A 22,886-nucleotide genomic window follows, 5' to 3' on the forward strand; every position below is an offset into this window, starting at 1 on the left:
TATTGTTTATTGTTTATTGTTTATTGTTTATTGTTTATTGTTTATTGTTTATTGTTTATTGTTTATTGTTTATTGTTTATTGTTTATTGTTTATTGTTTATTGTTTATTGTTTATTGTTTATTGTTTATTGTTTATTGTTTATTGTTTATTGTTTATTGTTTATTGTTTATTGTTTATTGTTTATTGTTTATTGTTTATTGTTTATTGTTTATTGTTTATTGTTTATTGTTTATTGTTTATTGTTTATTGTTTATTGTTTATTGTTTATTGTTTATTGTTTATTGTTTATTGTTTATTGTTTATTGTTTATTGTTTATTGTTTATGTTTTATTGTTTATTGTTTATTGTTTATTGTTTATTGTTTATTGTTTATTGTTTATTGTTTATTGTTTATTGTTTATTGTTTATTGTTTATTGTTTATTGTTTATTGTTTATTGTTTATTGTTTATTGTTTATTGTTTATTGTTTATTGTTTATTGTTTATTGTTTATTGTTTATTGTTTATTGTTTATTGTTTATTGTTTATTGTTTATTGTTTATTGTTTATTGTTTATTGTTTATTGTTTATTGTTTATTGTTTATTGTTTATTGTTTATTGTTTATTGTTTATTGTTTATTGTTTATTGTTTATTGTTTATTGTTTATTGTTTATTGTTTATTGTTTATTGTTTATTGTTTATTGTTTATTGTTTATTGTTTATTGTTTATTGTTTATTGTTTATTGTTTATTGTTTATTGTTTATTGTTTATTGTTTATTGTTTATTGTTTATTGTTTATTGTTTATTGTTTATTGTTTATTGTTTATTGTTTATTGTTTATTGTTTATTGTTTATTGTTTATTGTTTATTGTTTATTGTTTATTGTTTATTGTTTATTGTTTATTGTTTATTGTTTATTGTTTATTGTTTATTGTTTATTGTTTATTGTTTATTGTTTATTGTTTATTGTTTATTGTTTATTGTTTATTGTTTATTGTTTATTGTTTATTGTTTATTGTTTATTGTTTATTGTTTATTGTTTATTGTTTATTGTTTATTGTTTATTGTTTATTGTTTATTGTTTATTGTTTATTGTTTATTGTTTATTGTTTATTGTTTATTGTTTATTGTTTATTGTTTATTGTTTATTGTTTATTGTTTATTGTTTATTGTTTATTGTTTATTGTTTATTGTTTATTGTTTATTGTTTATTGTTTATTGTTTATTGTTTATTGTTTATTGTTTATTGTTTATTGTTTATTGTTTATTGTTTATTGTTTATTGTTTATTGTTTATTGTTTATTGTTTATTGTTTATTGTTTATTGTTTATTGTTTATTGTTTATTGTTTATTGTTTATTGTTTATTGTTTATTGTTTATTGTTTATTGTTTATTGTTTATTGTTTATTGTTTATTGTTTATTGTTTATTGTTTATTGTTTATTGTTTATTGTTTATTGTTTATTGTTTATTGTTTATTGTTTATTGTTTATTGTTTATTGTTTATTGTTTATTGTTTATTGTTTATTGTTTATTGTTTATTGTTTATTGTTTATTGTTTATTGTTTATTGTTTATTGTTTATTGTTTATTGTTTATTGTTTTTCAGCGAAAAAAAAGTGTAATCTGGTTCGAAGTGAGTTGTTGCAAGTGTCTCAATACTGAAAAATGATAAAATCGAGTCTTCAAACTTCCCATTTTCAAATAAAATTATACATAAGCATATGCAAATAAAAAAAAATGTGCAAAATGAATTGCAATCTTTCAGTAACTTCAACGGAAACTTTGCTGCTTTCTACCAAAAAAAAATCTTGCAAACAACTACTACTTGAAGCTTATTGCAAAAAAGCTCCCCATCAAAAGCTTTGCTGGTCCAAACTTCTTTTCACCACAAACGCTTCGCGCTTTCTCTCCCGTGATTCTGCTCACTAAAAGCTCTCTCATCTCACTTCTCACAGTCAACAGGTTTTTTTTGCACAACTCTCCGTCGCGACGCCGACGGTTGTGTTGCGATTTTATCACAGAGTTCCCCAGAAGCCTTCTGAACCGGCACTCGACGCAGCGCAGCGTGGCCAACAACACGAGGCTTCCGTTAGTTCTCGCTCATCGTTCGGCGCATACGGTCGCGGTCGCGTACTCTTCATGCGCAAGGCAGCTTCAGGCGTATAAGCGAGCTCCACGCGGTTGCAATCAAAACAAAATCTAGAGTAAATATAATTGTATACTTTGGCGTGCGGCTGTTTTTATGTACTTTTAGAGCTTTTTTGTGTTGTTTTTTCGTTTTCGATTTTGTTCGATTTCTGACGCCGATTTTGGCAAATTGTGGGTGTGTGCGGCTTGTGAATGAAAAATCGAAAAAGAAACGGCATTTTCCCAGCATTTTAATAGCACTGAAAGTGAAAAAAGTCAGTGCGTACGTTTGGAGGTGTGAAACAATTTCAAACTTGGCTGGTCAAGTGCACGATACATAAGAAAAAAGAAGAAGAAGCTTAATTTGTAAGCAGACGTTTAGGCAAGTCTAGCAAAAGTGCAACATCGAGTGAATCGCAAACACAAAAAAAATCGTCAGCTGTCGACCACAGCATGAAATAAATATCAATCATTTCAAAGTGTAATTACAAGTTTTTTGAGCTTGAAGAAAAAGGAAAACACAGCAAAAAAAGCTTCACATGTGCCAACCCGTCCCCGAGCCAATTCGATCGGATAGCTGAATATTGAGCTCAAGTTGAGAACGAAATTACCTTTCTTGAGCTGGCCAAAGTTGTTGCAGGTCTGGAAGCTTCTCAAACGTTTGTTGGATGCAGTTGCATGCACAACTGCACTGGATCTAGCTTGGGTTTTGCCTGCGTCGATCAGGTTGGGTTGGGTGTAAAGAGATAGGTAAGCACCGGGGGACGGTATCTTTTTTTGGTTAATGCATTTAAGTGGAAACCAGTTCTTGGAGGTGAGAATTGAATAACGCAGTTCAGCTCATAAGTTCAGTTATGCTTAAAACGTCTATCTTACATTTAAAGGCGTAATTTTGAATGTTTGACCCTTTTAAAATGTTAGTCTTGACTCAAAAAATTTCAAAATATTGTTTTTGAAAAGATATTTTAGCATTGAAAATCGGACCATTAGTTGCTGAGATATCGACATTAGAAAATGGAGGGTTGTTTGGGTGAGACTAAAAAAACTCTGTTTATCTGTTTTTTTTTCTTTTATCCGCTGTATCTCAGCAAATAGAGGTCCAATATTCAATGTTTCTTAGACAAAATTGTAGGAACCTTGCGAAATTTTTTTTTTAGGAATGGACAATCATGAACATTATTTATAAAATTGAATAGCTATATTTTGAATACGGTGTACTTAATCACACAAATTGTCAAGTACTTTTCGAATGCAAATTCTATTTTACAGAAAAAATGAGGTCATACAATTTTAAGTACAAGATTTTATTTTTATTTACAAAAATCACTATTTACAAAAAATCATAGCTCAAAGCATAAAAAATTAAAAAGTACGGATTTTGGGAAATAGATTTTTTGTGATAAAAAGTTTTTTTTTGGAGGAAGGGGAGATTCTGCCCATGTTCGCATTAATGTCCCATACTCAAATACAGCAAGCTGAAAAAAACGCATTTGAAGTTTGTCCCACACATAAGACTAAGTTTTCCCGAAAAAACTAGATTTCCTCCTGATTTCTAGAGCAAAGTACTAGATGTTGTAGGATTTTCTGAAAAATCACACGATTTTGAACCAAACTGCATAAATTACTCAAAAACTATGAAAATTCATATGGGACATTTATGCGATCAGGGGCAGTTCAGACATTTGAAATAACTTTTAAGTGATGTTAAAAAATAAAACAGTACATCTAAAGATAGACCAAACTGTTTGACAAGCATTAATGAACTAATTTTAAAAACATGCCAAATAACTATTGCAAACATCTAAAATATTCGAACTTCTGAATCATGGGAAGAGACTGTCTGATCTATTTGGCGTCTTCTACAAAGTGTTTGGTATTGAAGAAGAGATCACTCTCCAAAATATAAGCCCATTTCTAAAATTATTTTTTATCAGAAATAGTTTCATCCTAAACCCCCGTGTTTTTATTAATGATTTAATAAATATTAGACGTTATCTTTTGCAAATAATTGGAGGTAAATTTTTAGGTGAGAATCTTTTTTTATACCTATCCTTGTTATTCAAGACTTCAGATTTTTTTTAAGGATACTTTTGTCAAATGTTCACCAATTCATTTTAGTAAAGAAAATATTGTATTTATTTCATTTCAATTTGGTTTTATTTTAAACAAATTACAATTTGCTCATTTCGCGTTCATAATATAGTGTAAGTGATCTTTTCAGCTACGTTTCACATAAAAAAATGCATGTGAGCAACTCTCTACGAATTCGGCCGATTTCGACCATTTTTATTTATTGTATTTTTTGATTTGGTTCAAACTTTGTGGGGGCCTTCCCTATGACCAAATAAGCTATTTTGTGTCATTGGTTCACCCATACAAGTCTCCATACAATTTTGGCTGCTGTCCAAACAAAAATGGTACGTAAATATTCAAACAGCTGTAACTTTTGAGTGAATTTTCTGATCAATTTGGCCCCTAAAACATATTTAAAAAATGTCTAAAATCAAAAAATATGTATTTTGGGAATTTGAGATTTTATGAAAAAAAAGCTGATTAAAAAATCTGCCCATTTTTTTCCGTGTACCTATTTTTTTCTCAATAGTCCTCAACAATACCTACAACTTTGCCGATGACACCAAATTGATCAGAAAATTCACTCAAAAGTTACAGCTGTTTGAATATTTACATACCATTTTTGTATGGACAGCAGCCAAAATTGTATGGAGTGAACCAATGACACAAAATAGCTTATTTGGTCATAGGGAAGGCCCCCACAAAGTTTTAGCCAAATCAAAAAATACAAATAAAATCCATATCCGGCTTTGGTAGAGAATTGCTCATGTTGAAACTAATGATAAAGTTGTTTTAAGCCAGGATAGGATTTATTAAACTGTAATCGTAGCAATTATTTTTGAAGCTTGTGTCGCCCTCTTCTTTCAATTTAGCTTTTAAAATCTGGTGGAAAAAGCTATGTTTTTTTGAAATGCTAAAATCAACGGAAAAAATTATAAAACGAAGTTGACTTTATAGCTGTCGGCCACCATTGCTAGTACCAACCACTAGTGTCTTCTTTTTTATCTACAAGGACTTCGCCGCCCTGGGCTCCTAAGTGTATGAAAGTATGGCACGGAGCGACGGCGCCGAATACCCATATTTACACAAAGAATTTTAGAGCGCCCGCCGCGGGATTCGAACCAGCGACCTCTGGATTGTGAGTCCAGTGCGCGGTCCAATTGATCCACACGGGCGGGACACAATTCAATATAAATTCATAATCAATCCCAGCATTTTTGAGCTTGCTTAAGTAAATTTTAAGTGAAAATCAATTTGAGTAAAATTTAGCGTATTTCAGCCTCTTGGATTTCGATATTTTGAAAAAAGGTTTATTATTCTCCAAAAAAAACTTAAAATACTGCATCCTCATTTTGTTGTGAACAACTTACACAGTCCAACAAGATTTTGTCTCTGAGACGAGTATATGTGTTCCTAGTAGAATTTTGCCTGCTGAATCCGAATCCGGGTCCAGAATTGCTCCAAATGGTCCCAATTTTGAGATACACCCGTTTGCAATGTTAGTTTAGGCCAAAATTAGTTACTTTGTTGACTATTTTACGAAAGAACTATTGAATAAACAACTAAACCAATACATGTATCTTAAAGTTCACGTTTTCCCCTTTCTGAAACACCCCTGGTTTTTAAAATTTGATTGTTTCTACGCATATTTATAGCCATTTAAAATTATATTTTCAGTTGGTTCTCATTCAAGTTTTTCCAACTTGCATGCAAGTCAAATTCTAATTTTAAAATGGCTATAAATATACGTAGAAAAAATCAAATTTTAAAAACCAGGAGTGTTTCAGAAAGGGTAAAATGTGAACTTTAAGATACATGTATTGGTTTAGTTGTTTATTCAATAGTTCTTTTGTAAAATAGTCGACAAAGTAGCTAATTTTGGCCTAAACTAACATTTTAAACGGATGTATCTCAAAATTGGGACCATTTGGAGCAATTCTGGACCCGGATTCGGATTCAGCAGGCAAAAATCTACTAGGAACACATATTCTCGTCTCAGAGACAAGAAACATTTGATTTTTTGTTGAACTGTTATTATTTCATGACTTAAGTTTTTCCCCTGTCCAGAATGACTTTTATTGCACTTCTCAGCATTACCATTAATCACAGCAAAAATAACCGACAAAAAAATCAACTCAATATTTACCACCGCTGTCCAGAACTGTGTACATATGCGAGTTGTGCGATCTTCCGTCAGTTCTGCAACGATTGACGCGTTTTCATTCTGTGTGCCTACCTAAAAGCTTAGTCATGGCAAATAAGCACCGGAGCTTTATCGAGTTGGCGCGCTGGTAATTTTTCCGGCTGCGGAACGCGGATTTGCCAGGTTTTTGTAAGGGACCATCCACAAACCACGTGGACACTTTTTTGGAAATCTCAACCCCCCCCCCCCCCCCCCCCCATCGTGGACAATTTCCATACAAATAAAATCTTTTTTGTATGGAGCGTGGACAACCGCCAACCCCCCCCCCCCCTGAGTTGTCCACGTGGTTTATGGATGGTCCCTAAGCTGTTGCTAACAATGACGTACTTTTGGGGGGTTTATTTACTTTTTGTGTTTTTAGTGCAATTAATTCTAAATTAGGGTGGGTTTTTAAATATCATTAAATTGTAGTTACTTCCTTATGAGCAAAAATCTAAGAATAATTTCATAGAATTCAAAATTTTCATCAAGACGTTTCAATTTGATTTTCAACAGACAATTAAGCTGTTTGGTACCGTTGTTGACAGTCAATTCTTAGAGATAAACAAGAAGCTCAAACAGTTTTAAGCGAATGGAAGGTATGTAATGTTTACATGCCAGACTTCAAACTCAAACACAAATATTTAATCGTCAAAATTTAATTGACCAGGAACAGACCTTCGACCATACTGTACGCCACGAGACATTGTAAATCATTTTTGTACAAATCAACAGTTTTCTTCTTACACGTTGGTAATAAATAAAAGTATGATAGGCAAAATGACACGTGCGAATGCTTAAATGTAAAGTATTATCACGCGCTGGGATTGTTACGTCTAATTGATGATAAACAGCCTAAGGTATGAAGTATTATTGTTGTCTGAAAGTTTAGCATTTTTAAACATGGAAAGCATTCAATTGTCACACAAATCACCCTAACCAGACTTGGTGAAACAGTTACTGTTGTGAATAGAAACTTTAGTTTTTGAGTTACTTTTAAGAAAAATCGTGATAGAATTTAACATTTTAAAAATTTGTACATGAGTTTTGATTTAAAAATGATTACAAAGTGGCTCTAGCTCACGGTACCGAGGCGGCATTCGGTTTTCTCCTTATCCACCGATCATTTATAGTTATTTTTATTTCAATGGTTTTCACATAAAACATGAAGCATTTTCCTCAAAGACCTCGCAGCACCAAGCAGCCCCAACACCCGTCATGAATGCTTCGCGTCTGACGCCGGTTAAGCCCACGTGCATGTTCATGTGAATATTTTTATAGGTTATGGTGTTAGCTGCCAGCTTTCTACTGACCATACCCGACGGTGATGGCTTTGGCAAGTAACAAGCTTCGGTAGAAAGAAGTTGAACAAAAAAGTACATATCATCAGCCTCCGGATTAGTCAGTTTAAATTGTTAATCGTACTGACGCGGAAAATTTTAAAACGATTGATTGATTGATCGTGCTCTGTGACGCGGAGGGAAATTAAAGCCTGTTTTGGAAAAATGGTTTTGGTCAAATAATGTATATCGCGAAAGCATGAAACATAGTTTCGGTTTACCTTATACTAAAGTAGAATGCTTAACATCCGAGTTTTCACATAAAATCTGGAGCAACACGGGAAACCCGAGCAGGGGTAAATAACACGGGAATACCATATTTTGGTATTACTTGGTTTAATAACAAATACCAAAATGTGCCCTTAGTTGCCCAGTAATAGATGGTATAATACCATGAAATCATACCAAAAAACTATATTGAGAAGACCAAAGCAATACCAAAACGTGCCATTCCAAGGGCAAATGAATACCAGACAAATAACAACTTTCCGGGTAAATAAAAATCTCATTGGACAAAAAACAATGAGAATTCTCTATAGGATTACAGCGGGAATTCAATTTGGCTAATGGGATTGCAATGAGAAATGGGTAAAATTTTGATGCTATATTTAAATCCTTCGAACAGGCAGGAAAACGAAGTCTTGCTTGGAGAGCCAAAAAATATCAGGTAAAGAAAACTAGAGGAATACTGGGATCGAACTCATGACAGGTAAGGTGCCCCGAGCATGGGTAAATAACAAGGGTAATGCGTAATAATACCTTTCTCTGGTATCAATACCAAATTTTGGTATTCATGGACCCTTTAAAATTTGTCTTAAGGATTATGCAAGAGCAAAATGTGCTATCATACCAATTAAACGTATTGTTTTGATATTGCAAAATTGCAGAATTTGTCAATGGTCGAACACCACATATTGGTATTCTTTTGGTATTACAGTGTTTTATCAAATTCCTCTGAAACTATGGGAAAATTTTGACCAATTTTGACAAAATAATTAATTTTGCGCTAAAATGATGTCTCAAAGCGAATGCTTTCATTGAAAACCGGAAATTTCAAACTTGATTTTAAACATTTTTTATATACCCCCTGAAGAAATGACTTGAAATTGTGGAAAATTTTCTAAGTCAGGATGGCACATTTTGGTATTATTTTGGTATTAAAGTATTTTATCAAATTCCTCTGAAACTATGGAAAATTTTGACCAATTTTGACAAAATAATTAATTTTGCGCTTAAATGATGTCTCAAAGCGAATCTTTCATTGAAAACCGGAAATTTCAAACTTGATTTTAAACATTTTTGATATACCCCCTAAAGAAATGACTTGAAATTGTGGAAAATTTTCTAAGTCAGGATGGCACATTTTGGTATTATTTTGGTATTAAAGTGTTTTATCAAATTCCTCTGAAACTATGGGAAAATTTTTACCAATTTTGACAAAATAATTAATTTTGCGCTAAAATGATGTCACAAAGCGAATGCTTTCATTGAAAACCGGAAATTTCAAACTTAATTTCAAACTTTTTTGATATACCCCCTAAAGAAATGACTTGACTTTGTGGAAAAATTTCTAAGTCAGGATGCCACATTTTGGTATTATTTTGGTATTGAAAGGTTTCATCAAATTCCTCTGAAACTATGGGAATTTTTTTATAAATTTTGATGAGATAATTAATTTTGCGCTAAAATGACTTGAAACCCAAAAATGTTAAAGCTGATTTTCATTTTTTTTATATACCCACTAAGATTTTTTTTTTAAAACGTTGAAATTTCTCTAAGTTGGGATAACCAATACTTTGAAAAAACGAGTAAATCGACAGATTATAGAATTTTGGTGAATTTCAATCCAGTTTCATTTTAATTACACTTATTTTTCAATCTTGTTATTTTTTAGAATCTTCAAGTACTTCAAGCACAGGCCGTTCATCAATGACAAATGCATTCGATGTGGTGAAGAATATCACTAAGAACAACATGGAATCATCAGGTGAGTAGATTTGGCTGTTGCATATGGATCATTTCCGTTTTTTCACTAACTGCAACTGTTGCACTAAAAATGGTATGAAAATACCAAATTTAGTATTTCTTGTGGTAAAATACCATGAAATCATACCAAAATCATGTATGTGGAAGACCACAGGAATACCAAAATCTGATTTTCCAAGGGCGCGGGAATACCTAAAAATTAAACCATGGCAATACCAAGTTTTGGTATTCAAGCAATGTTCAACAATCCAGAAGAACCTCAACTTGGTATTGAAATGGTTTTATTTTGAGGTATTATTTTACCCTTGGAATAACATGGTTTGGTATTGTTGTGCCCTTCCACATACAAGACTTTGGTATGATTTCATGGTATTTTACCATCTATTACTGGGCAACCAAGGGCACATTTTGGTCCCTGTTATTTGCCCAAGTAATACCAAAATTTGGTATTCCCGTGTTATTTACCCCTGCTCGGGGCAGACACCATTTTAGTTACCCGTTTACCAACTGAGCTATCAACGCTTGTTGAAAACGAGCTGCTGCTACATCAGCATGTTTTAACTGCAGGCAAAAATATCAGGAAATTCAAAGAAAGAGAAACAAACTAAACCCGAACGAGAAAGGCTATAGCCCAGGCAGCGTGGCATTTTTCGTGGGATTTTCGAGGATGCATGATTCCAACTGAATAGGATTCAACACAAATCCAATATTAAAAGGATTTTAGAGCGAAGTTCGAATACCACATGCATACCAACATTTTGGTATTGAATGAGTTATTTTATCAAATTAACAAAGATTGACATTATTTTTTTTAGGTTTAAAAAAGGCACACAATGTTAAGTAAAATCCACTCTAACATTTTAAATTTTTCACGTTAAACCTATTGTTATCGTAAAGTTTGTCGTTTAAATATATAAATGTTTTTCTTATCATTTTCAAATGTATTTTGTATAATACCACAATTTTGTATAATACCACAGATTGGTATTAACTTACATTTTAGACATTTTTTCAAGGGCTCGCGAAAACCAAAATTTGAGATTGATACCATTGAATGGTATTATTTTGCATTTCCCTTGTTATTTACCCATGCTCGGGAAAGGGTGGATAAGCATTCTGACAGTTTGACTTTTTTTTGCTAATTTTCAAGCTTCAAGGTAACTTTTTACATAGAAGAAGCCAACCTTCATAAATAATTACCCAAGCTATCTTTCCACATTACGGGTTTGTTATACTTACCTGTTGTCGCGAAAAATGAAAATTACAGGTTGGCCACAAATTCCCAGTTTTATCCCGAGGCCAAATGGAGTTATCCCGTAAAGTTTTTCATTTTTGGTTTTTTTCAATTTGGTACCATAAACAGAGGTGACATAGATAGGTTTGAGATTTTTCCGCAAATTGCAGAGTACAAATTAAATTTGTTCGGAATGGTATGACACTATACAGAGAAGTGTTCAAAGTACTTCAAGAAGAAATTTTCATAAAATTTTGAAATGTTCAAAATGTTAGTAAACTTTTATTACAAACATTTTGATTTACAGGATTATTCAAATACTCTAAAAGTCATTATGAATTTACCAAATGAAAAAGAGTTCGAATCGGAAAACGAAATGTATTTCTGTGAACAATTTTCACTGGAAGAAGATACAATTAATTTCCTAATAATACATTTTATGTGTTTTTCAAATACAATCAGAATGATCATCAAATTTATAAAACATATTTCCATTAAAAAGGAAAAAAGAACTCTTGATTCGTGCTATTTTTTTCGAAAAGATCGGAAAATTTCAAGAAATGTTTAATGTTTTAACATTGAAAATCGGAACATTAGTTGCTGATATATCGACATTAGAAAATGATGGGTTGTTTTGGTGAGACTTAGAAAACTTCAATTTTCGTTTAAATTTTTCTTAAAGCGGCTGTATCTCAGCAACCCGAGGTCCAATCTTCAATATCTCTTAAATAATTTTATAGCAAATATTCTAAACTTTAAAAAAAATGGAAATGGTCACTCATTATCACTATTTTAAAAAAATGAAAAACTGCAAATGTTTCGCTAAAATCAAACTTTCGGTGGCTATATCTTGAAAACGAAGCCCTTTATCAAAAAAATTGTAAAGTACTTTTCGATTGGAAATTCAATTTTAAATAAAAAAAAACTACGTCAAATTTGTTTTTGCATAAAATTACGATTTTTTCCAAATATCACTATTTTTAAAAAAATCATAACTCGGTGGTAGATTTTTTGACCATGTCTCTCTATGGCTCAAAAGTTGCGGGTTTTTGTCCCCTAAAACATATCAAAAAATCTCGAAAATCACAAAATACGTATTTTGGGAAATTGAGTTTTTGTGGAAAAAAAGTTGATTAAAAAATCTTCAATTTTTTTTCCGTGTACTTTTTTTTTCTCAATAGTCCTCAACAATACCTACAACTTTGCCGAAGACACACATGATCAGAATATTCACTCAAAAGTTACAGCTGTTTGAATATTTACGTACCATTTTTGTATGGACAGCAGTTGAGCGAGTTGTGGCGCTATAACCACGGCAAATAGTGTCCAGGGCATTTGTGGAAATACAATGTCCCATCCCCGAGGGTCCCGGAGCACCAAAACTTCTTAGCATGGTGCTCCCAACGATAAATTGCCTAAACAAACAGGAACGTGAGCGGGGGATCCCCACGTTTCTTCCTCCCCTGTCGATTCAGAAATGTGTTGGTGTTTGAACATTCGTGCTCAAACTCAATCCAATTCAACGAATCATCTTTGCGGTAAACTTTACGCAGTTGGCCTGGCCGCTTTAACGTTTGTGATGTTTCAAAGCAATTTATTGCATTGGGGCACTGCAATTGTTAATAATGACAAGAGGATGCTAGGCGTTAATCAACCTAAGGCATTTTCCAGGATGCCCTCGAAAGACTGGCTGCGCTAGGGTTAGGTTAGATTAGATTAGATTAGATTAGATTAGACCATTTTTGTATGGACAGCAGCCAAAATTGTATGGAGACTTTTACGGGTGAACCAATGTCACAAAATAGCTTATTTGGTTATATAGAAGGCCCCCACAAAGTTTGAGCCAAATTAAAAAATACAAAAAATAAAAATGGTCGAAATCGGCCGATTTCGTAGAAAGTTGCTCAAATAATAACATTGCTTTTTTTCTTTATATAATTTTTTTTTTCAATTTATTTAAATAGTGTTTATTAGAATTTAACAGTTCTGCTCCAGGATGTTACATTTGCAATTCAGAGATTTGGAGAACCTTTCAACTGAGATCAATTAAAAAGCCTTTACAGAGAGGGTACATGTTTCTAAGTTTAGATTTTGCTAGCTGAGTGCTCTTTTAGGGAAAACAGTTTTTGAGAAAAAACCCTAGATGCTTTTTTTCTTAAGAACTAAAAAATAATCCTAAGTAATGGTACATTTGACGCAATAAAAATAACATTTGCACACTTTAAATTTGATTTCAACAAGAAAAACTATGACTATCAAAGTCACTGCGGAATTCAAAATAAGAATTTTCTACACATTTTTTTAAACACTAAAATAACCTTTTCCATCAAATAGTGCATAAACCTTGTGTAGCCTTTCCAGAACTTGTTTTATAAATAATAATCTTGAGACCAGATGGAACCAGATGGAAATTATTAAAAAAAAAATGAAATCGTACCAATGTCACCCCGGTTTACGACACAGCTATTTTTTAAATACCTTCATTTCACAGGTACAAGTTGTTCATGAAGCCGTTTTTTATCGGGTTTCAATCCAAAATCCTAGTATTTATCAAGCTTGAAATAATTCATCTTCATGCTCTTTAATTTTCCTAATTTTATAATTATAAAAAAAAAACATATTTTTATAATGGAGAAATATGTAAATTATTGTATTTTTCTTAAACTGGTTGATTTCTCGCATTTGTAAAAATGCTTAATTTTGGTCTAAAAAATAATATTTTAAGTTTTTAAATATTTTACATACTAAACTTGTTATATTATGAACACAAACGTACAGGTTTTATGTGAAATTGCTGTAACTTATAGAAAATTAATAGTTTGGATGAATAAGAAACATTTTGCTTGAGATTTCTTCAAAATGTTGAAAGGGGGATCAAGTTACCCCTAACATTTTTAAAATTCCGGTTTAAAATATTTTTTTAAAACGCTTGGCATGATTCGAAGAGTTCATCTGATGAAATACCTTTATTAGCCAAACAAAGATGAATGTTTAAGCTTTCAATTCATGCAAAAAGTTTTTAGTTTTGTGATAAATTGACAGAGTTATGTGCGATACAAAAAAAGGGGATCAAGTCTCCCCACTCTCCCCTAAGGAACTGCCAAACCATGCTGAAATTTCAACAGTTTTTCACTTCCTGAAAAAAAAAAACAGTAAAGTATAGTTTATAAATTACAGTATTTTGTTCTGAATTCAGTATCCAGAGTTTGATGTTAAGATCACAGTGAAGTACTTGGTCATCAGCTCCCTAGGGGCCAAAATTAAAAAAAATGTCTCGTCTTCTTGAACGTGTAATTTTTTTGTTTGTTTTTTTTCATTTACAAAAGGAACATCGTTCTATCTTTTGACAATTATTATTGAATTTCTTCTCAAAACAACTGCACCTAATTGCTCCAATGCATCTCTGACAGGCAATAAATTCACCTTTAATTGAACATAATTGCTGAATAGAGCCAATCTACACCGTAGATGATGCAGTATGCTAATTCAATCAATATTGGCCATAAGGTCACATTCATCGTTTTATCATACGACGGAAACCTGTACCGGGTGATGTTCTCAAAAAAGCATCATCGCGGTTCAAGTAGGTCAGCATTCCTTCACGCCACCCAGCCAGAGGTGCACATCGCGAGGAATCGTGGAGTTCAAATTGAAGCGTTGTTGAGATCATGCTCAAGAATCGTGTCGTGTCGATTCAAGCCAGAACTTGGAAAGGGGATTCATGGTGCCAAGCATTCAATACGCGTTGTTGGACACAAAAAGAACAAGTCAACCTTGTGCGTATGACCAACTCTTCGACATTTTCGTACAAACCAAGACCTGTTACCTGCGTGATCGAGAGGATCGACGACTACAAACCAGACTCAGTTTTGCTTTTAAAAAAATTGCCCTGACATCGATTCATTGCCAAGGTTGGAGGCACGGCGGCGCTCTGGTTGGTGTCTCGGTACCTTAGCCCTGAGCAAGGTACCAATTGTAGTTGAACTTGATCTTTTGCTTGATTTTTATGCGCGCGCAGAAGCAAGGTGCAAAAAAAAGGAAAACTTCCTCAACTCAAGTGGAACCGATTTCATTTTTATCAACCACAGCCTCAGGTAAATTGGCGGCTTGCCACCGGCCATCAAGCCCCTCATATCATGGCACCGTGCCACAAGCGGGTTTGGTCATTCACCTTGCCGGGTTGATTTTTTTGGACCGCGGGCTTGTTTATTCAACAAATAATGCATAAATCATGCGATGTTGGGTATCGGTCGATATCATTATTTTTGTGATGTATGATGTGATGAGGGTGATTATGCGTTTTGGTGGGCAAACAAATGAGACATGGTCACGGCAACTGCCGTGTGGAAGACACATTTTATGTGTAGAAAACCTCAAGTACATAATACTGTAAATTGTTGGATATGTTTTTAATGCAAAAAAATTGTTTTGCTAAATCGAAAACTTCTGAGCTAAAACGAAAAAACTCAAATATTGGCTACTTTGCAGTGGGAATTTAATATTGCACAATTAATCTAAAGTTTCCTTATAAAAAAAAAACAAAAATAAATATAACTAATTTAACAGTTTTTTTAAAGTTTTTATTTAAAAAACACTTTAAATCATATATATCCCAAATAAGAAAAGTCTCAGGAGTTCAAAAAGAGCTTTTCAAGGTAGCTACAGCATATCAGTTTGGACCGCAACAGGATATAACTTCCATCAAGTACTAGATTTCCTATGTAAATTATTGGGCCTTTTGAAAAAGTAAGCGAGATCTAAAGAAAAGTGTATCTCGCCCCGGTCCAAACTGCTAAGCTGTAGCAGGCCATTACATTGGTTCAATATCAATGTTTTTAAGCAAATTTACAGGAAATTTTCGGTAAAAAAAAACTTGCAAACTATGCCCGATATCAAAATGTGCGTAAAGTACTTTTCGTTTGCATATTTGATTTTACATCTAAAATAAAGTTTGAAAAACTATTTTTTTTGCAATTCCGTCGTGAAACTATTTACTTTTCCTGTCATTCTTGAGCGACGAAACAGCCTACTTTTCTGTACCAAAAATAACAGAATCGAATAGTGACCCTTTTCAAAACAAATGCTGAAAAGTTCTACTTTTCAGCACTGAAATGGATGCTGAAAAGTTGAACTTTTCAGCACTTGTTAGGAAAAGTTATACTTTTCAACATTTTTTTGATTTAAACGATACATTGACTCAATGCATGGGCATTTGTCCTATAATTCTGTTCAAAGGGTGTTTTTCGGAATTGCAAAAAACGTTGTATGGAACTCGTTGCAAAACTTGATTTTTTCATCACTCGTCGTATTTATCCAACTCGGTGAACCTCGTTGGATAAATGTACGACTCGTGCTGAAAAAATCTTCTTTTTGCAACATGTTGCATAAACTACTATTTTGCAATCCCGTTGTTAAAATGTCAACTTTACCTGTCCTTCTGGAGAAACGAAACGGCCTACTTTTAACTACCAAAGATAACAGATTTGAAAATCAATACCTTTTAATACCAGTGCTGAAAAGTTCTTTGGTGTCTTCGGCAAAGTTGCATGTATGGATACGGACTACACTGGAAAAAAATTATACACGGTAAAAAAAATTTGGTGATTTTTTTATTTAGTTTTTTATTACTAAAACTTGATTTACAAAAAAACACTATTTTTATTTTTTTTATTTTTTGATATGTTTTAGAGGACATAAAATGCCAACTTTTCAGAAATTTCCAGGTTGTGCAAAAAATCATTGACCGAGTTATGATTTTTTTTAATCAATACTGATTTTTTCAAAAAATCGAAATTTTGGTCGTAAAAATTTTTCAACTGCATTTTTCGATGTAAAATCAAATTTGCAATCAAAAAGTACTTCAGTGAAATTTTGATAAAGTGTACCGTTTTCAAGTTATTGCCATATTTAAGTGACTTTTTTGAAAATAGTCGCGGTTTTTCATTTTTTTAAATTAGTGCACATGTTTGCCCAGTTTTGAAAAAGGCCAAACATTCAATAATACGCCCTTTTAAAATGTTAGTCTTGATTTGAAAATTTTGAAAATATTTTTTTCGAAAAGATCGGAAAATTTCACAAATGTTTCATATTTAAACATTGGAAATCGGACCATTAGTTGCTGAGATATTGACGATAGAAAATGGTGGGTTGTTTGGGTGAGACTTAGAAAACATAACGCAATCAAAAAATCATAACCTCAATTGTAAATGTGATTCTCCATGTTGTCGTCGACAGTCTGTCAAAGGTCTCAAGAATCGGTAGTCGTCAACGGTTATGTGTGGGAGAGTTGTAGTATCCCTCGGTACTATAAAATAGTACCAACCTACAGAAGTGTAATGTCCAGTAGGTAGTCGTAATTCTAGTGCTAGATTATAGCAATGAGCTCGGTTGTACAACCCAAATGAAGAGTCGCTTTCTTCTGTCGTCGTCCGTCGTCGAGTCAAGACGTCCTTTGTAAAACTATCCTTAGAATTAATAAAGTTTTAACCTAGTACTAAACGCGTGTTTAATTAGTCGTATCGGACACTTCAAACTTGATATATCTTTTCAAATCCAGATGATGTTATTTGGCTGAATAATACGTCCGTACCACCTTTCTTTGCATTATTTGATAGGTATGTTAAAAACTTACCTGTAAATTATTAAGTTTGCTTATCTTGTAAAGTTGTCCTGAGTAAAAGAAAATAATGTGGAAATATTGTATTATTTTATGGCATGATGTAAGAAACGGAACGTCGTTGAACAGTTAAACACATTTCAAAAACCTTTTCGCAAAGACATGAAGTGTTAAGATATGACAACACTCTTTGCTAGATCATAATTTAAGTCGAATTTTAGGATTTTTTTTATACTTGATCATTGAATTTTCAAATTTACAAGTAAACTACAGTCGAAAAAGGACTCATTAAAAATAAACTTAAAGTAGAATGATTCTGTATTAATATTAAAAATAGTTTTTTGTTTATTGCGTTACAGAAAAATTGTGAAGTTATTTTGATCAACTTTTTAGGCTGCAAAAAATAAGATAAGTATCGCTCTTGATATTGAACATTATAAGTTTTGTAATAACTACTAGACTAGACAGACGAAGCTTTGGGCTGGTGAAAAAAGGGCCCGATTTGGATGAAAATCGGTGTTCAACAGTCCCACAAAATTTGAGCATGATCTGATATAGTTAATCCAATTGATATCTGAAACACTAGCGTGCACAGGGTGGGGCAACTATCCTCAGAAATTTGTTCTAAAACTGCTAAGGGGGTGTCCATAAACGACGAAATTTTCAAAACGCTCATATTGTTGCCCCACCTTCCTTGAGGATCTGGGCACGCTAGTGATCTGAAACCTTGTTTTGTTCTTGATATACAGTTCTAACAACCTCGAGAAGCATTTTGAAGAATGCAATTGCTCTTTTACGGTCGGAGCAAAAATAAATCTTTCCAATCATTCTAACCGCAAAAAAACCCTCGTTTAAATTGCCAACTAATAGTTTCCCAACAAATATTTACAACCTTTTACGGCGTCGATGCCATCAGTCGTCGTCGCCACCGCCGTCACCATAATCTTAGCTAATCACCTGCGTCCTTGCGTCGAGAACCTTCGCCGTTTGCCAGTCAGCCCAACGGATATGAGATTCCATAAATGTTGCCTGGCACTTGCTCAAATAACGGTTAGAATTCTGAGTTTTATTTGCACGCACCAAGCCTTCGCTATTTCTGTCCGTTTCGCTTTCAATTGCATCGAATTGCATGTGGACGAATGGATGGATATCCGCCACTTTTGATGGCGGCTCAAATCAAATATGCCATTCTCTGCTGTTGCGGCAGTTCTGTCCGGCTGAATTCATGAGAAGCCTCATTGATTGACGCAACATCTCACGAACCGTTCTGCGGCACCTGATGGCTGCTGCTGCGAATAAAATAAAGTGCAACACTTTTTTAATATCCTCAGTTTCCCCTTTTCGTGCCATCAACGAATGCACCAGCCTCAGCATAAGTAGCCACTTGCCAAGTCCGAGCCGGCTTAGACGGACGTTAACTGACCAATCCGCCTCCACCCTTAGTTTTTAGTCCAGTTTGCATCAACGCGTTTTAAAAAGCCTTTTCGGTGCGCTGATTTTTGCGAGATATCGCAAGTGCAAAAATCCAATTCATTTGCCATACGGTACTTACTCTGCTGCAGTTAGTTAAAATTGAAAGGTATAACCGTGTGATGGTTTACAACTAAATTGCGGCACCCAATTTAAACGAAGGTGCATCCCCAGCTGTATTTGTATTCACTTGCAACACTGCTAATGGCATCAGGTACAGTTCATCATACTGTGATCAGCTTACCGACTATTTTCTGTGTCTCTCTAGGGCACGCAAACCCGATCCGGTTAGATCAAATTGCAACGGGTCATGCAACGACCGGATGTAGATTGATTTGCATTTGAATTGACGAAATGTTGCGGGATGAAATTTAAGCTCTATAATGCAAAATAAATTCACTTAGGAACTTAGTAGCTAGGAAGTACCTAATACCGAATTTTAATCAAAACTTAGATCTCAAATTTGCATGGATAATTTAAATTGCAGGTGATACTGGGGACGTAAGGCAGAGTACCGTAAACCGGGGTGACTTTGATAGGATTTCAATTTGTTTTTGGAATATTTTCCAACAGGAAAGGTTTTTCTCAAAATTATTATTTTTAAAACATGTACTGAGGTACGCCACACCAAGTCCATGCACTATTTTGGAAAAAACAAGTTTTTTCAATAGTGTTTAGAAAAATAGTGACGTTAAAAAATCTTAGTTTAAATTCCGGGTTGACTTTGATAGTCATAGTTTTTCTTGTTAAAATCATATTTAAGATGTCCAAACTTTATTTGTACGTTAAATGTACCATCACTAAAGTAGCTGATATAGTTTTTAAGAAAAAAAATCAATGTTTATATTTAGTTAACTAAGTTTAGAAGCAAAATACATATGACACATTCCGCCGTGACGTTGCAACGCTTTGACTTTTCTTTTTTCAGTATTTCGGCTGTAACTCAAAAATTACATTGAAAAGGTACATATGTTATTACAGATTCGGAAAGTACATTAAATTTCCTATAAGAAACAATGTTGAAACATTATTTTAAGCGAATATTCTATTTTTGAGAGGGGAATATGTAGCGTGACGTTGCAACGCGTGACTTTTTCTCAACCCTGACCCAATTCATGTTTCCCCATTAACTCTGCTCTGTTAAACGGCAAATTTGGAGTTCTTCTTCCATTTTAGTGTAAAATTGGCCAACAAATCGAATGCAATCATTAGTTTTTCGAAAAAATTAAACCTCGATTTTTAAAGACCACTTACATTTCGTGACTTTGCAACGCTCAGTTTTCGAAAACAGGGTTTTCGTTGCGTTGCAACGTCACGAAATTTTAGTTTCAAAATAAATCATAGTTTTTGTTAGCCTGAACAACTGTAGGTTAAGATTTGATTATAAGACATTAATAGACAGTACAAGGACATGTAAATTGATTGGCCCGCTCATTTTTTTGTTAAAAAAAAAACAATCGAATCACGTGATTTTTATTGTTTAATGAAATTCACTGTAATTTGACTTACATAAGGGTGTGGGATAAAAAAAATCTTTGCGTTGTATTAGAATGAACCTTCACGTAAATCAGTTTATCATAAAGGGGCCATCCAGTAATCACGTGATTACTTTTTTGAAAGTTTTAGAATTTTTCCCCCTTGTGAACATCGGTCTATTTTGATTTGTTCAACAAGTTACATAATTTTTTTTTCGAGTTGCATACAAACTTAAGTGACGGAATTTGTGAATGACCCATGTACAATTCTTCTGTAAATATGCTCGGAAAAATTATATAAAAAATATAAAATAATTAGTACCCTTTTATCTTCAACAACCAACTACGCATACACCTTTTTTGCCATGTGACCAATATGATTTAAAATTTCGTGACGTTGCAACGCAAACTTAAACCTGTTGTAACTTTGGATCTAGACAACCAATTAAGTCGCTCTAGGATGCATTTGAAAGCTCTTTCCAAGTACAAATAGCATCCGAAATATCAAAATGATTGAATGTTTAGTTTTTTGTTGACATAAACAAATGTCCCTTTTTCGTGACGTTGCAACGCAATAAAATGGTAAACTTACACTAGTTTGAAAAAAATACTTAACTTAAGATAAACTGCAAACCCATGACATTTCCGTTTAGTACAACTAAAAACCTACAAAATGCAATCAAAAGAATAATTTTTGGATTTTATTTCGCTGAAATCCGGGAGTTTTTAGAAAAATGTTTTAAAACGATGATTTTATCACGAATTGATGCATCACTTAACGAACTTGTACAAAATGATATTCAAATGATCAATTAATGAAAACCATGATTTTTGAAGCTTCAAGTAGTCTAGAATCGAGGAAAAAAATCCAAATAGCTCATACACGCTTTTCAAAATTTCATCCTAAGGTGTACATTGCCGGAGAATGTGTCATATACATTTCAGGTAAAATTGTTAAAAAGTCGGAATTTTGCCTGAAATTCGTTAAAACTAGATTTGTTTATAAAACTATCGATTTAAATTGCATTTCATACTGAATTCGAAGCACGAATAACAATTTTTCACATTTTACATGAAATTTGCCCAACTGAAATTGCCTATAAATTTGGAGTTTTTTTTTAAGTTTAAAATAATGACTTTCATCAACATTTTCTTAACTATAGTTAACTAACTTTTTAAACTTTTCAAAATTTTATGAAAATTTCTTTTTGAGGTACTTTGAACACTCCTCTACCACAGTCAGTATGATTCTAAACCATTCTGGTACTCAAAAGCAAAAAACTCAATCATAACAGAAGTTTTCGAAGGCAAATATCATGGATTTTGTAAAAAAAATAAAGGCCCAAAGCTTGAAAAACTTTTGGTTTAAGTCACAATGTTTGAATATATAGCAACACTGCCTTGAGATATCGCGATTTAAAAGTGAACATTGTTTTCTATACTGTAACCGTTGTTACAGGTTTCCTTAACTTATAAATAATTAAATGCGAACGTTCACGATCTTCAAGGTTATGGTTAGTAGGGAAAAGGGAAACAAATAAAATTATAAACCAGCTAGTAGGGATTTGGTACAAAACGATTGAAAAACACAATTTGTTAACACACTGATACAACACAACAACAAGGTGGGACCAATCACTCCCTGTTCAACTTTCGTTGGGTTTGGTCGTCTTTCGAGCTAGCTTAGCGCGTTTTTGACGGTGTTTTGTTAACTTTCGCCGACGGCCATGGCGGCGGCCGCGACGGTGGAGAGTGAGTGGACGGAGCACAGGGCTGAGAATGGAAGGACGTTCTACTGGAACGCGGCCTTGAGGAAAAGTGTGTGGGAGAAACCGGACGGGTTTCAACCCAAGACGCAGGCGGCGACGGGCATGGAGGTGGAAGACTCCGAAGGAGGAGGAGAGGACGGGGGCGAATTTCGTCCCGTGGTCAAGGTTCGCCGCAGGAAGGCTAAGGAGGAGATCAACGTCGGCGATGGCGGCAACGACGGCGATGTGGAGAAACTGCTCAGCAACAACAAGTTCAGCCCGCTAGCGGAGGAGAGCAACAACAACAACAATGCGAACCCAGCAGCAGAAAAAACCATCCCCGTGGTACCAGCAACCGGCAAGTCGGCCGGGGAGAAGAAGCAGCCGCCGCTGGTGGTGAAAGAAATGAGCTTCGCCCGCCTTGCGAAGGTGATGTCGTCGTGTGATGTCCAGCCGGAACACAAACTGACGCGGTACGGCACAAAAATTACGTGCTTCTCGAGCGACGACTTCGACACGGTGCAAGCCCACCTGACGAAGAACAAGGTGCAGTTCTACACGCACGGAAAGCGCAGTGCGAGACCGCACCGGGTAGTAATGCGAGGTCTCCCGAACGTGGAACCGGATTACATCAAGGAGCTGCTCAAGACGGA

The 22,886-nt window shown here is 33.8% G+C and overlaps 2 protein-coding genes across 2 annotated transcripts in view; both read left to right on the top strand.

The window, feature by feature from the left end:
* Nucleotides 1-22,886, top strand: part of LOC120427994 (alpha-ketoglutarate-dependent dioxygenase alkB homolog 4) — a 284,866-nt gene that overhangs the window by 178,133 nt on the left and 83,847 nt on the right. The window lies entirely within an intron of this gene.
* LOC120428594 (protein rolling stone-like) overlaps nt 2,093-22,886 on the top strand; it is a 56,124-nt gene continuing 35,330 nt past the window's right edge. The window contains exon 1 of the mRNA XM_039593620.2: nt 2,093-2,859. The gene's annotated coding sequence lies outside the window, so the exon portion shown is untranslated. The remainder of the gene's footprint in view (nt 2,860-22,886) is intronic.

This window comes from Culex pipiens, chromosome 2, assembly GCF_016801865.2.
Source record: "Culex pipiens pallens isolate TS chromosome 2, TS_CPP_V2, whole genome shotgun sequence".
Classification (NCBI taxonomy): domain Eukaryota; kingdom Metazoa; phylum Arthropoda; class Insecta; order Diptera; family Culicidae; genus Culex; species Culex pipiens.